The sequence below is a fragment of the Lycorma delicatula genome, chromosome 4 (genome assembly GCF_047948215.1).
Source record: "Lycorma delicatula isolate Av1 chromosome 4, ASM4794821v1, whole genome shotgun sequence".
Taxonomy (NCBI): Eukaryota; Metazoa; Arthropoda; class Insecta; order Hemiptera; family Fulgoridae; genus Lycorma; species Lycorma delicatula.
In genome coordinates, this window is record NC_134458.1 from 44,133,623 (window position 1) to 44,144,365 (window position 10,743).

The 10,743-nt window shown below is 25.6% G+C and overlaps 1 protein-coding gene across 1 annotated transcript in view; it reads right to left on the minus strand.

Moving 5' to 3' along the window:
• Nucleotides 1–10,499, minus strand: part of LOC142322840 (uncharacterized) — a 79,126-nt gene extending 68,627 nt beyond the window's left edge. Inside the window, exon 1 of the mRNA XM_075361915.1 lies at nt 10,388–10,499. The gene's annotated coding sequence lies outside the window, so the exon portion shown is untranslated. The remainder of the gene's footprint in view (nt 1–10,387) is intronic.
• Nucleotides 10,500–10,743: the final 244 nt, after the last annotated feature.

The following is a 10,743-nucleotide window of genomic DNA, read 5'->3' on the forward strand; positions in this document are numbered from 1 at the left end:
AAGACAAAGTTGTAGAGAAATTAAAATTCAGAACAAAATGCTGTAAGGTAAGTTGAATAAAACAAAGAAAAGTTAGAAAAACTAATTTTGACTTATTACAAAATGTTTACTTATTAATAACCCATATAACAAAATTATTTTACGTCTACCATAAAAAACGGGGTTTTTACCCCCAATTTATTGGTTTTCACCCTACATTTTTCAAAAACTACTGCAGATATGGTTCTGGAACCTATTTTATTATATTTTTCAGGTCAAAGACTATAAGAAATCATTAATTCTGTCCCTTAATTAACGTCCTAAAAAATTAAACTGGCAAACGAAGCAATTTAGGATGTATGTTTATATGTACTTCTTTCATTATTTTCAAGCGTAGAGTAGGTTATGAAAGTCTCGGGTGAACTTCGTGATACACTCAATATATATTTTTAAAACAGTTTAATATTTTTAATTTGTTCCGTGCTCTTAGTGCTAAATCGTTGTTAAACGTGCTTAATTCTTGTTTTAACTATTTATTAACATATTGCGTGAGCTGTAAAATACATTTCAGGTATGAGCATGGTTGAATTATTTGTATTCATTTGTTTATACAAAAACATTGACTATTTGCATATTTTTATAAATATACAAATAGTCAATGATCAAATATTTGATCAATTCAAATATATTTTTATTGGTTTGTAATTTAATTTTAAATTTGGGCTGTTAAATCCAATCGTTGCCCTATATATAAATTAATATTCAGATTTAAATCTAAAAGACAGTTTAAATAATAGAAAAAATTATAACTATTTCAGATCTAACCAGTAAACCAATTAGGTTATAACTGAACTATAAATATTTAAGACAGCACATTTTCAGCGTATTATATTATTTAATTTTTACGTTTTTGAATTGGTAGTTTGTTGTTCAGATTCTGCCGATAGTCGGTTTAATTTTAAGCGGATATAATCTATTTTAAGCGTTCAATTATTGCAATAAATTTTCAAAAACAAATATTCATTTATAAATTTAATAATATTTATATATATTTTGTATTAGAGCACTTACAGGAAAAAATTATATATTTCCATCCACCCATCATCTTTCTAATTTACGTAACAATTATGCTCAGCGATAGTCCCGCACAACAATAATTACGCACATTCTATTAGAACTAATTTGTATTCCTCAGTAGGCTCATATTATTGTTACAGGGTTAATAATATTTTTACATAATTATGTTATATTTTGTTTTAATCTACATAGTCTCTATATGAATGCTAGAGCAAGGAGTCGGCCTTCCACATATTTATATATTCTTAAACCTGGTGTGTATAGAATTTTTGCTGTACACAATTGTCGCACAACCCTTCCTAGAATTTAGATTTTTAAAGTTCATTTTAACCGGTTGCATTTTCTATTACATAAAGACTAAAGTGTAAGTGTACTTTTTAGATAGATATTTTAAAATTAAGCTTCACACAAAGTTCAACAGTTTTATTATTAACTCAAGTTACTATTTTACGAATATTTATCTTTATCGGTTTACCTCCCATTTTATTAGTATATTTTATTTTACGAGTATAAACTTTACATTGATTCTACTCGTATTTCAATTATATTACTTTTTTAAATTTATTAACATGAACATTTCAAATTTTTTAAAAGTGTATTACTGTTTTTATTTTATGGTTTTATTTTCAATTTTATTTTTACATACGTTGTATTTATAATGTTATATAAAAATGATATTCTGAAATACATAAATTCACTTAATAGACATAGATCTCAAGTTTTATATATTTATATATACGTTTTTTTCTTTTAATCAAAAGGATTACTACTCTTTTATCTTTGTCAAAATTCAAGTAGGTAAAAAATCAATCATTTTTGTAATTTTTGTGGGTATATTCTATTGAACTGCACTAAATACGAATTAATAAAAAAGAATTGTTATTAGTGAAAAATTAATTTACAGTGGAGTGAGAATAGAACTGTGGAAGCTATTCTCACTAGTGGACTGGTTTGTTGAACAGCAGGCATGTTTACAATTTTTACTGAAATGTTTTAAAATTACTACTTCTTTTCCATTTTATTATAAATTTGTTTACATTTAACATAAAATAAAAAATCGTAAAATTATTTCACATTAAATTTTTCTTTTAAGTTTTACTCAGTTTTTAAGTTTTTAACGATTATTTAAATAATTTAGTTAACATAAATTAATTAAGTGAAATTCTTAAAGTAATTAAAACCATAATTTAACTTTTTTTAAATTTATTTGTTTTAAATAAACTGCTGGTACTTTACGTGCAAAAAAATATCATATCAAATTTATTATTATTAATGAAAAAGGGTCTAAATCTTATTAATGTTTAATAAATTATCGAACATCTCAAAGACCCTCCTACCAGTTTATTTGAAATAAAATTAAACGATTTTTCTTGTATAAACAATAAAATAATATTTCTCTAAAGATGAATTTGTAAATAATTTTAATTAAAAGATTAAACAAGTTGAATTTTCTGCGTCTTCGTTTAAGATGTGCATAAATAATTTTATTATCGCCTTGAGAATTAGTATTTATTTTGTAGTTACACGTATTTTACAATATAGTACTCGTATATTCATAAATTTACTTTAATATTATTTTAACTTATTTATAATAATATATATATATATATATTTTAAATTATTAATATGGACTTTAACCACTTAAATATTTTATTTTAAATGTATTTTTTTATACTTCTCTGATTTCGGTTTTACCATGATTTTGCTTATTTTTTCTAGACAAATGATTGGGTATTTCCTTTTTTTATCGTATATCAGCATATCTACCCCTTCCTGACATTTTCTGTATAATTTATTACAATGAGCTGATCAGAATAAAAAATCTATTTACTTAATATTTGAATGAGTATTTCAAGTTTTGATGATGTATGGATTATATTAAAAGAGCTTAAAGAGTATACAACATTCAGTAGTAGAATTTGATAATATAAGAAACACAATAGAAAATGGCTGTCTGTAAATAATTTTTTTATATAGATATACTAGCTGGCCCGTACATATATACAACATTTATAGATATAGAACCTGGACCCTCGAGGTTCAGGTCAGCCCAGACGAATCCCGGAACAAACTCAGGGTCTTCCCATGGCCGCAGAGCTCGCCATTCCCAATTTGCCAGGGGGAACGGGGCCTTGGACAACCGCAGAGCTTGCTTTGGTCGTCATTTCCATCTACCCAGAGGGCTCCACCCCCTGGAACCCGCACTGACCGTTATCCTCACGGTTGTGAGAATAATACTGATAAATAATAATTAGAGTATTCGGCTTTATAGAAATCTGTTAGATCGAGAGTGTACCTGATGGATGCAAAGGTTAGGCTTCAACCTACTAACAAATAACCCGTAATTTTGAAAGTCGGACGATTTTTTGCAACGATATTATAACAGCAACCCATTGCACCTTCCAAAAGAGCGACCCAGAGACACCCCGTTTGTTACCAGTTGATGGTGATAATAGTCTACTCTCCAACGAGGTGCTCGGATCACCTCACCGCTCTAGCCTCTCACACGCAGTCCCCACGGGAAACCCATATTTTATTTAACGTAAATTTAATTCTATTAGAGTTTACACACACACACACACACACACACACACACACGCACAGAGAGAGAGAGAGAGATAATATCTATAACAATGTAGATCCACAGAGATCAATTATCTGGGCTGTAGGGCGGCCATCATTTCTATTCATTATTTTTGTAATATTTTTCGTTAGATTGATTTGAACCTTTCAGTTAAACCCAGCTCATACAGTGATAGAGACTCACAGTTCACAGTTCATTGATTCAATTCATTAACGTTTGTGCTTCAAATATATATATATATATATATACATATTAAAGATGAAATATTTCTAAAAACCTTCTCAATTAAGGCAAGAAACATGGATAAAAATGTGGTTGCGATTGAACGAGTAGTTTTTTGTTTATCCCGAACAAATAAAAACCCTCTTCTTATATAAATATAATAGTATAGATTTGAATTAATATTAAATTTAAACAAAATATTTTTTTTTAATATATACCCTATAAAACGTTTTCTTCAAATATATCAAAACAGGATAATAATATTTTTTATGTGTATAGTACCGTAAATTAAGAAATTTACTATAACACAAAATAAAATAATGCAACATATTTCATAAAAAATATATATACGCTAAAAGTAAAATTATATATGCTCGTCTTAAAAAAAGCGTATATTAAATAATAATTTATTTTTAATTTTACAGCATGCAACAAAACTTTTTGTCTTTTTTTATATTTTCGACGCAAAAAAAATTAATAGTTAAATCAAATATTTTATCATCAATATTATTTTCGAAGTAAAACCATTAAACTATTATAAGTAAACAAGAAATAAATATTAAAAACCACGACTGCCAAAAAAAAAATTGCTGACAAACATTGCTCTTTTGTTCCGGTTTGGTTGCATCGTGATCTTGTATTACTGGCAAATACCCCGTTGGAATTTTGAAAATCGGACGATTGTTTGCAGAGATATTATAAGAGCATCCCACTGCACCTTCCAAAAACGGGGTACTCCAATTGTTACCAGTTAATGGTGATGATTCGTCTAGCCTCGGATCAGGTACTCGCATCACCTCACCACCCTAACATCACACGCAGTCCCCACGAGAAGCTCATTATTATTAAACAGACATTTTTTAAATTTATTTAATACTATTTTATTTTATTTAACGTAAATTTAATTCTACTATTTTTGCAATTTTATTATTCGATTGATTTGAATCATTCAATTCAAATCCAGGTAACATAGTGACAGAAGCTCACAGTTCACAGTTCATCATTCAATTCATTAAAGTTTATGCTTCAACCGGCAAATCTTCACTGCTACATATATTTTTATAAATATCAATACATGTATATAATATATATATATATATACATATTTTTGTAGCCTATTGACACTCCCGGAAACGTAAGGATTCCAACGCGGAATTCCAATGCAACTCATCTAAGTCGGTTCGGACGTTGAGCTGCTACGGTGGAACAAACACACTAAAAACATTACAATCCTTTTTGGGCAGTCGTGTAATTATTAATTTTATTAATAAAAGAAAGGGATTATTAGTTAATATTTCGCAACAAAATTATGGCGCAGAAAAGACCAATGGTGGTGCGCCGGACGGCTGCACACGGCTCCCTCCACGACTCTCTCCCGCTAGAAGCACTCCGTTGTCAATTAATTTACGGATTATTTTATTTAATTTCTAAGCATAGCTTATTTTTAATTATATTTCATATTGTATTTTTATTTATTTATTAATTTTATTAATAAAGGAAGGTTTAATATTTAGTAATAAAGAACATGCTTACATGATCGAACATACTGTCCGTCAATAAATCATAAGACTTCTTTTTAAATGTTTATAAACAATAAATAACAACAGTAATAATAATTTTATAATAAATTAATAAATTTTACTACCGTAATTCATTCATTCAGTATCGTGGCAGATCTTAAAACACAACTGTTTTCGACACAAATGAATCGATTCTGAAAATACTATCGATTATCCATTTAGAATCGCATATATGATTTTTTGTGGCCTTTTAGTTACAATTAAACATACATTCATTTATATATATACACACATCTTTATATACCCAATGACACTCCCCGTAGCGTAAGCATTCTAACGCGGTGTCATACATCTAAATCGGTTCGGCCGTTGGTGGAAAAAACATACAAACACCCTAAAAACATTACACTCCTTTTTGGGCAGTCGTATAAAAAAAAAAAGATTAGATATAATTAATTACTAAACCGAAACTTATTGATTATATAAATCACCAGTTTATTCGTCATAACGCACGTAATTAACAAATAACTAATAATGTTGAAGATATTTAGTATATTTAAAAAGAAATACTGGAATATTAGTCGATCAACTAAAATACTAGAAATACTGGAATATCAGTCGATTTAGTAATTATTAATGAAAAGAGGTTATTATAGGTTAATAAATTTAATAAACACTAAGTGTTTAGTGTATAATAATTTATATGATAATTTACTTTCTGTTATAAGTAGAATATGCTTAAAAAATAAAAATAAATAGAAATGCATCTTCATTAGTCAAAGATGGAATATATCATGAATTATTATTCCTATGAGGAAATAAACTGTATTTGCTTGTCTGGAGAAGAAATAAAGAACAATACCTAAAATTCTATTTACAGGTAGGGTCTATCATGAAAAGGTATATTTTTTTAACAAACTATAAATTCTAACAATGCAATATAAAAATTTCCTTATTTTTTTTTAAAGTCAAATTTTTATGAACACTTTCTCAAATCAAACGCTTGTTATTAAAAATAATCCGCAATATTGGATCACTATCAAGTTGAACGTTCTTTATTTCTAATTCGATGACTAGTTAATAAAATAGATAACGGTACATTTAAAGAATTTAATTTCTTTATTAAAGCAGCCAATTATTATTAGTATTTTTGCGGCGGACATACAAGAAATCTAAGGTACAAAAACTCGTGGACTACGATTTAAATGACACGTTCCTCGTTTTTTTAAGGTTTTACGTATTTATTATTTTGTTTTTACTGGAATAAGAGAAAGCGAAGAAAGAAAAAACTATAGATTCATCTTTGACTACGAAATTTTTTATGTTTTCTCTTACAAATAAATAAATATTATATCTATTTATTTTGTAATGTTAAATAATATCTGTCTGTATGTATATATATATATATATTGAGTCTTATAACCGTATTGGTTATAGGCAATCAGACAGAAGATAAGTCACTCCTTAAAATAATATAATTTATTCTTAAGTATAACAAGAAACCCATGCTAGGCTTACATTAAGAAGAATGAGGAATGAAGTGTCTTCCCTTCATAATTTTCGATGAACTAAATACACTATGCTTATCATATATGCCAAACCGCCGAAAATTCTGCTCTACAAGTGACAATTTTTTTCACCAAATGGGATCGGCTATTTCATGAACACCATTACTCTTTGGAAACCAACTCTGATTTATATCACTTGTAATTATCCTTTTGGTGAAAAACACTGCGTCATTATTTTATTTCTTTTTTTACATTTATTTTAATTTTAATATAAATTTTACTTTTTCGTTATTTTTTCTACCTTGCCCCATTATTGTTTCTATTTTCTATATTAGATAATTATTTTTATTATCTTATTCTTTTGTTTTTTTAACGACTGTGAAATCTTTAAACAATTGCTATAATGGATAATTGGTTTCTCTTTTTACTATGCTAAACTATTTCCCTGAGTAATAACTATATTTTTTACTGATTGATGACTTATAATAAAATATTAATTATTTATTTTATATTATTGTATTTTAAAATCATTATTTAGTTTAATTCTATTTACATACATATCAGTAATGTCAAACTGTATTTTTTCTTCTTTAAATTATCAAATTTATCGTTCAAAAATTATTAAAAAAAGGAAAGTTACTGTTTAAATAATTTGTAAGATTATAATACATATTTTATATATATTTATTATTATTATTTATAAAGAGATATTTTCTTCTCTTTTTTCGAAAATTGTTTTTTTTTATGGATATTTTACGTAATTTTAATTTTATTTTTACTTGACTGAGATAAAGATATAGAAAATATTTGACATTTTGTTCTTATCCTTGAGTGTATAAAATCGCGTACGTATTCTCTTAGGCTATCGTTTGAAAACCTCAAAATCAAATTTTAATATTTTCTCAAATCTCAAAATTTAATATAATAATTATTTTTTTAATACAGATTTTAAAGATCAAAAATAAAATATAAGACCAAAAAAATAAAAAAATTTATTTTAATCTTTATCAGTATGAAGTTATTAATTTAATCAACATTTTGTAAAAAAAAAAGCTTCTATAAGTAGTAATTTTAATACTTTACTTTAAAAACAATTAAAAGTAAACAAATTATTTTGCTCTACTCTACATATGAGAGATGATTACACATCTAATACACTCATTTTTTTTGTTAAAATTTTAACAACTTAATGTCTATTGAATTATATTCTGGTTTACCAAAAAAAAAAAAAAAAAAACACCTGAATTTAGTCAATATGACACCAAACTCCTGTTCTTTTCTAAATTATTTTATTAAGAATTCATTTAAATAAATAATATTACCTTTATATGAAAAAAATCTCAGAAAAACGTAATTTTAATTAAACAGCTCTAAAAAAAAGTGTATTTATCATATATGTTAAAAATATGATTTTTTTTTTTTTACCTTCTTCAAATTTCGCTTCGTTTAACTTTATAATCACGTCGTTTAATAATTTTAAAGCGGAAATTAAATTATTTATGAATTTATTAAATTTAAATGTAAAGTTTTATCAGATCATTCGTTTTATAGCGATATCAAAACACTAATCTACAGAAAAAAATGTATTAAATTCATTTGCTACAAATCAATCCATAATTTAAATATTAAAAAAAAAAAAATTAAATATATTCTGAAATCCATTTCTGAGTATTTCAAAATAAAATATTAGTTGTTTTTGGTATAAAATAAAAAATTGTACGGCTTATAATTATTTACTTTACTGCTGAATACTATGACATTACGCATTACTGTTACTTTTTTAAGTTTCTTTTAATATTTATTATAATTTTTGAATGATTGCGCATTCATAAATGGAAATATTGTGTTTCATACTCGCAGAACTTTTTTGTTATTATTTATTTGTTTACCCCCATTGCAAAACGTCTGCATTTCCAATATATTTTTTTTTACCGACAGGTGGCTTGAAAAGTAAAACATTAACAATAGAATTACAAATAGAAATTGCAAGGAATATAAGACTACTTTACGGCTACTTCTTAAACTTACATTATTTGTACGGTTAATATTACAGTCTGGAATAGAATTCAGTGCATTTTAATAAAATATTAAAGTGGTTACTTAATGTTACGTCTTACAGGAACAAAAAATAAAAAGAGTAATTGTAATTGAAAAAAACCCATAAAATTGACTATCTACGATTACACGAACCTGTCAATATTCATGATTAAATATTAATAATTTTTACTAATTAATAGGTAGGTTTATTTAAATGTTACAAAAGTAAATGTTGAAAATTAATTAATTAATTCAATAATTAATTCAGTTTTTTTCTTTTTTTGGCTAAAATTATATTTTATTGTAATAAAACTATGTGGTTTATCAAATAGTAAAACAAAAATTTAATTATTTAAAATTATCAGCGATTTTTTACAAGTTTCTTTTTTTAACTTTCTTTGTAATTATAGAAAACAATACACGATGTCGTCAACTTTTATACTTCTCTCATTATACTTAAATAAAATATCAGAATTTATAAAAAAAAAATATATATTTTTTTAATTTCTTGAATAAATATTAATACCCTCTTATGGTACATCAAATAAAATTTCTATTAAAACTGTTTTAATATTAAAAAAATCCTTGTAACTAGAGGTGAAAAGATTAATTTTAAATAGTTTATACCATCGCCAAAATAATGGTTGAAACAAACTGATATTTTATGAGCGATAAGTCCGTATTTTAAATAAATAAATAGTTTTTGATCTTCTTTCAAAGATCATAAAGAACAACATAAAGTTTACGGGTTCTTATCTTGATGTAAATTAATTTAAATAATATCAATTTCAATTTGAATTAAATTATCACATCTCCATTTGAATACGTAATTAGTAAAAAATTAACATCCTTTTTTTAAATACAGTACTTAATTAATTTACATCGGTTCTCCACTGCATTTCAACTGGAAAAAAATGATTTATAAGCGAAATACTGCTGATTTAGATTTTAATGTTTCAGCCCATATTTTATAACTTTAAAAAAACTAATATTAATGTGTTTTTAGATTATACACGATTAGCCGAGTTTCTTAATTTCTACATTACCAATTCCTGTTATTTACCCAAATAAAACGTCTGAAAATTTTTCCCACCACAGTCGATATATACATTTATATATATATTTTTTTTTTCAGAATTTGGTTTAACTAAATTTATGTGTCGATCCCTGAGATATAATATTATAACTTGAACTCGCACGTAGTCAAAATAATCAGGGTAAAACGTATGTTCTTTATATCAATTAAAAATAATTAAATTTTTAAATGCTTATGAACCAGGGTCTTACAATATCACTATCTAATCAATGGATTATAAATATAAATATATATATATATATATATACAATCTTTTTAATAAGATTCTTACAAATATAAAAAATGGTTATTATTTTAAACCTTAGGTTAAAATATGTAACGTTCTACCTATTAAAATAATATATATATACATATAAAAACAAACCACACAAATTTTATTGATAAAATAATATGTATATTTTTAAAAAAATCACCACCGTTTGAATTCGAATAAAAAAATGATATTTTATAACAACAAATACGCGACTCAAACTTACCGACACGTAAACTAAAAATTAACTGAAGAGTTCTTAAAATGAAAAAGAACACATGTGGGAATTTTAAGGACACATGTTCCAAAAAGGAGGTGTGGCTTATTTAACGACCCAATAGAATTATAGAGGCGGGCTCCTGTTATTTATTGTACTTTTATTGTAGTTTAAAAGGATAGTTGATTTTTATACTAAACAGATTTACTCGGAGAAATACTAACTTTAATGACACCCGATCTTATATTTAGCG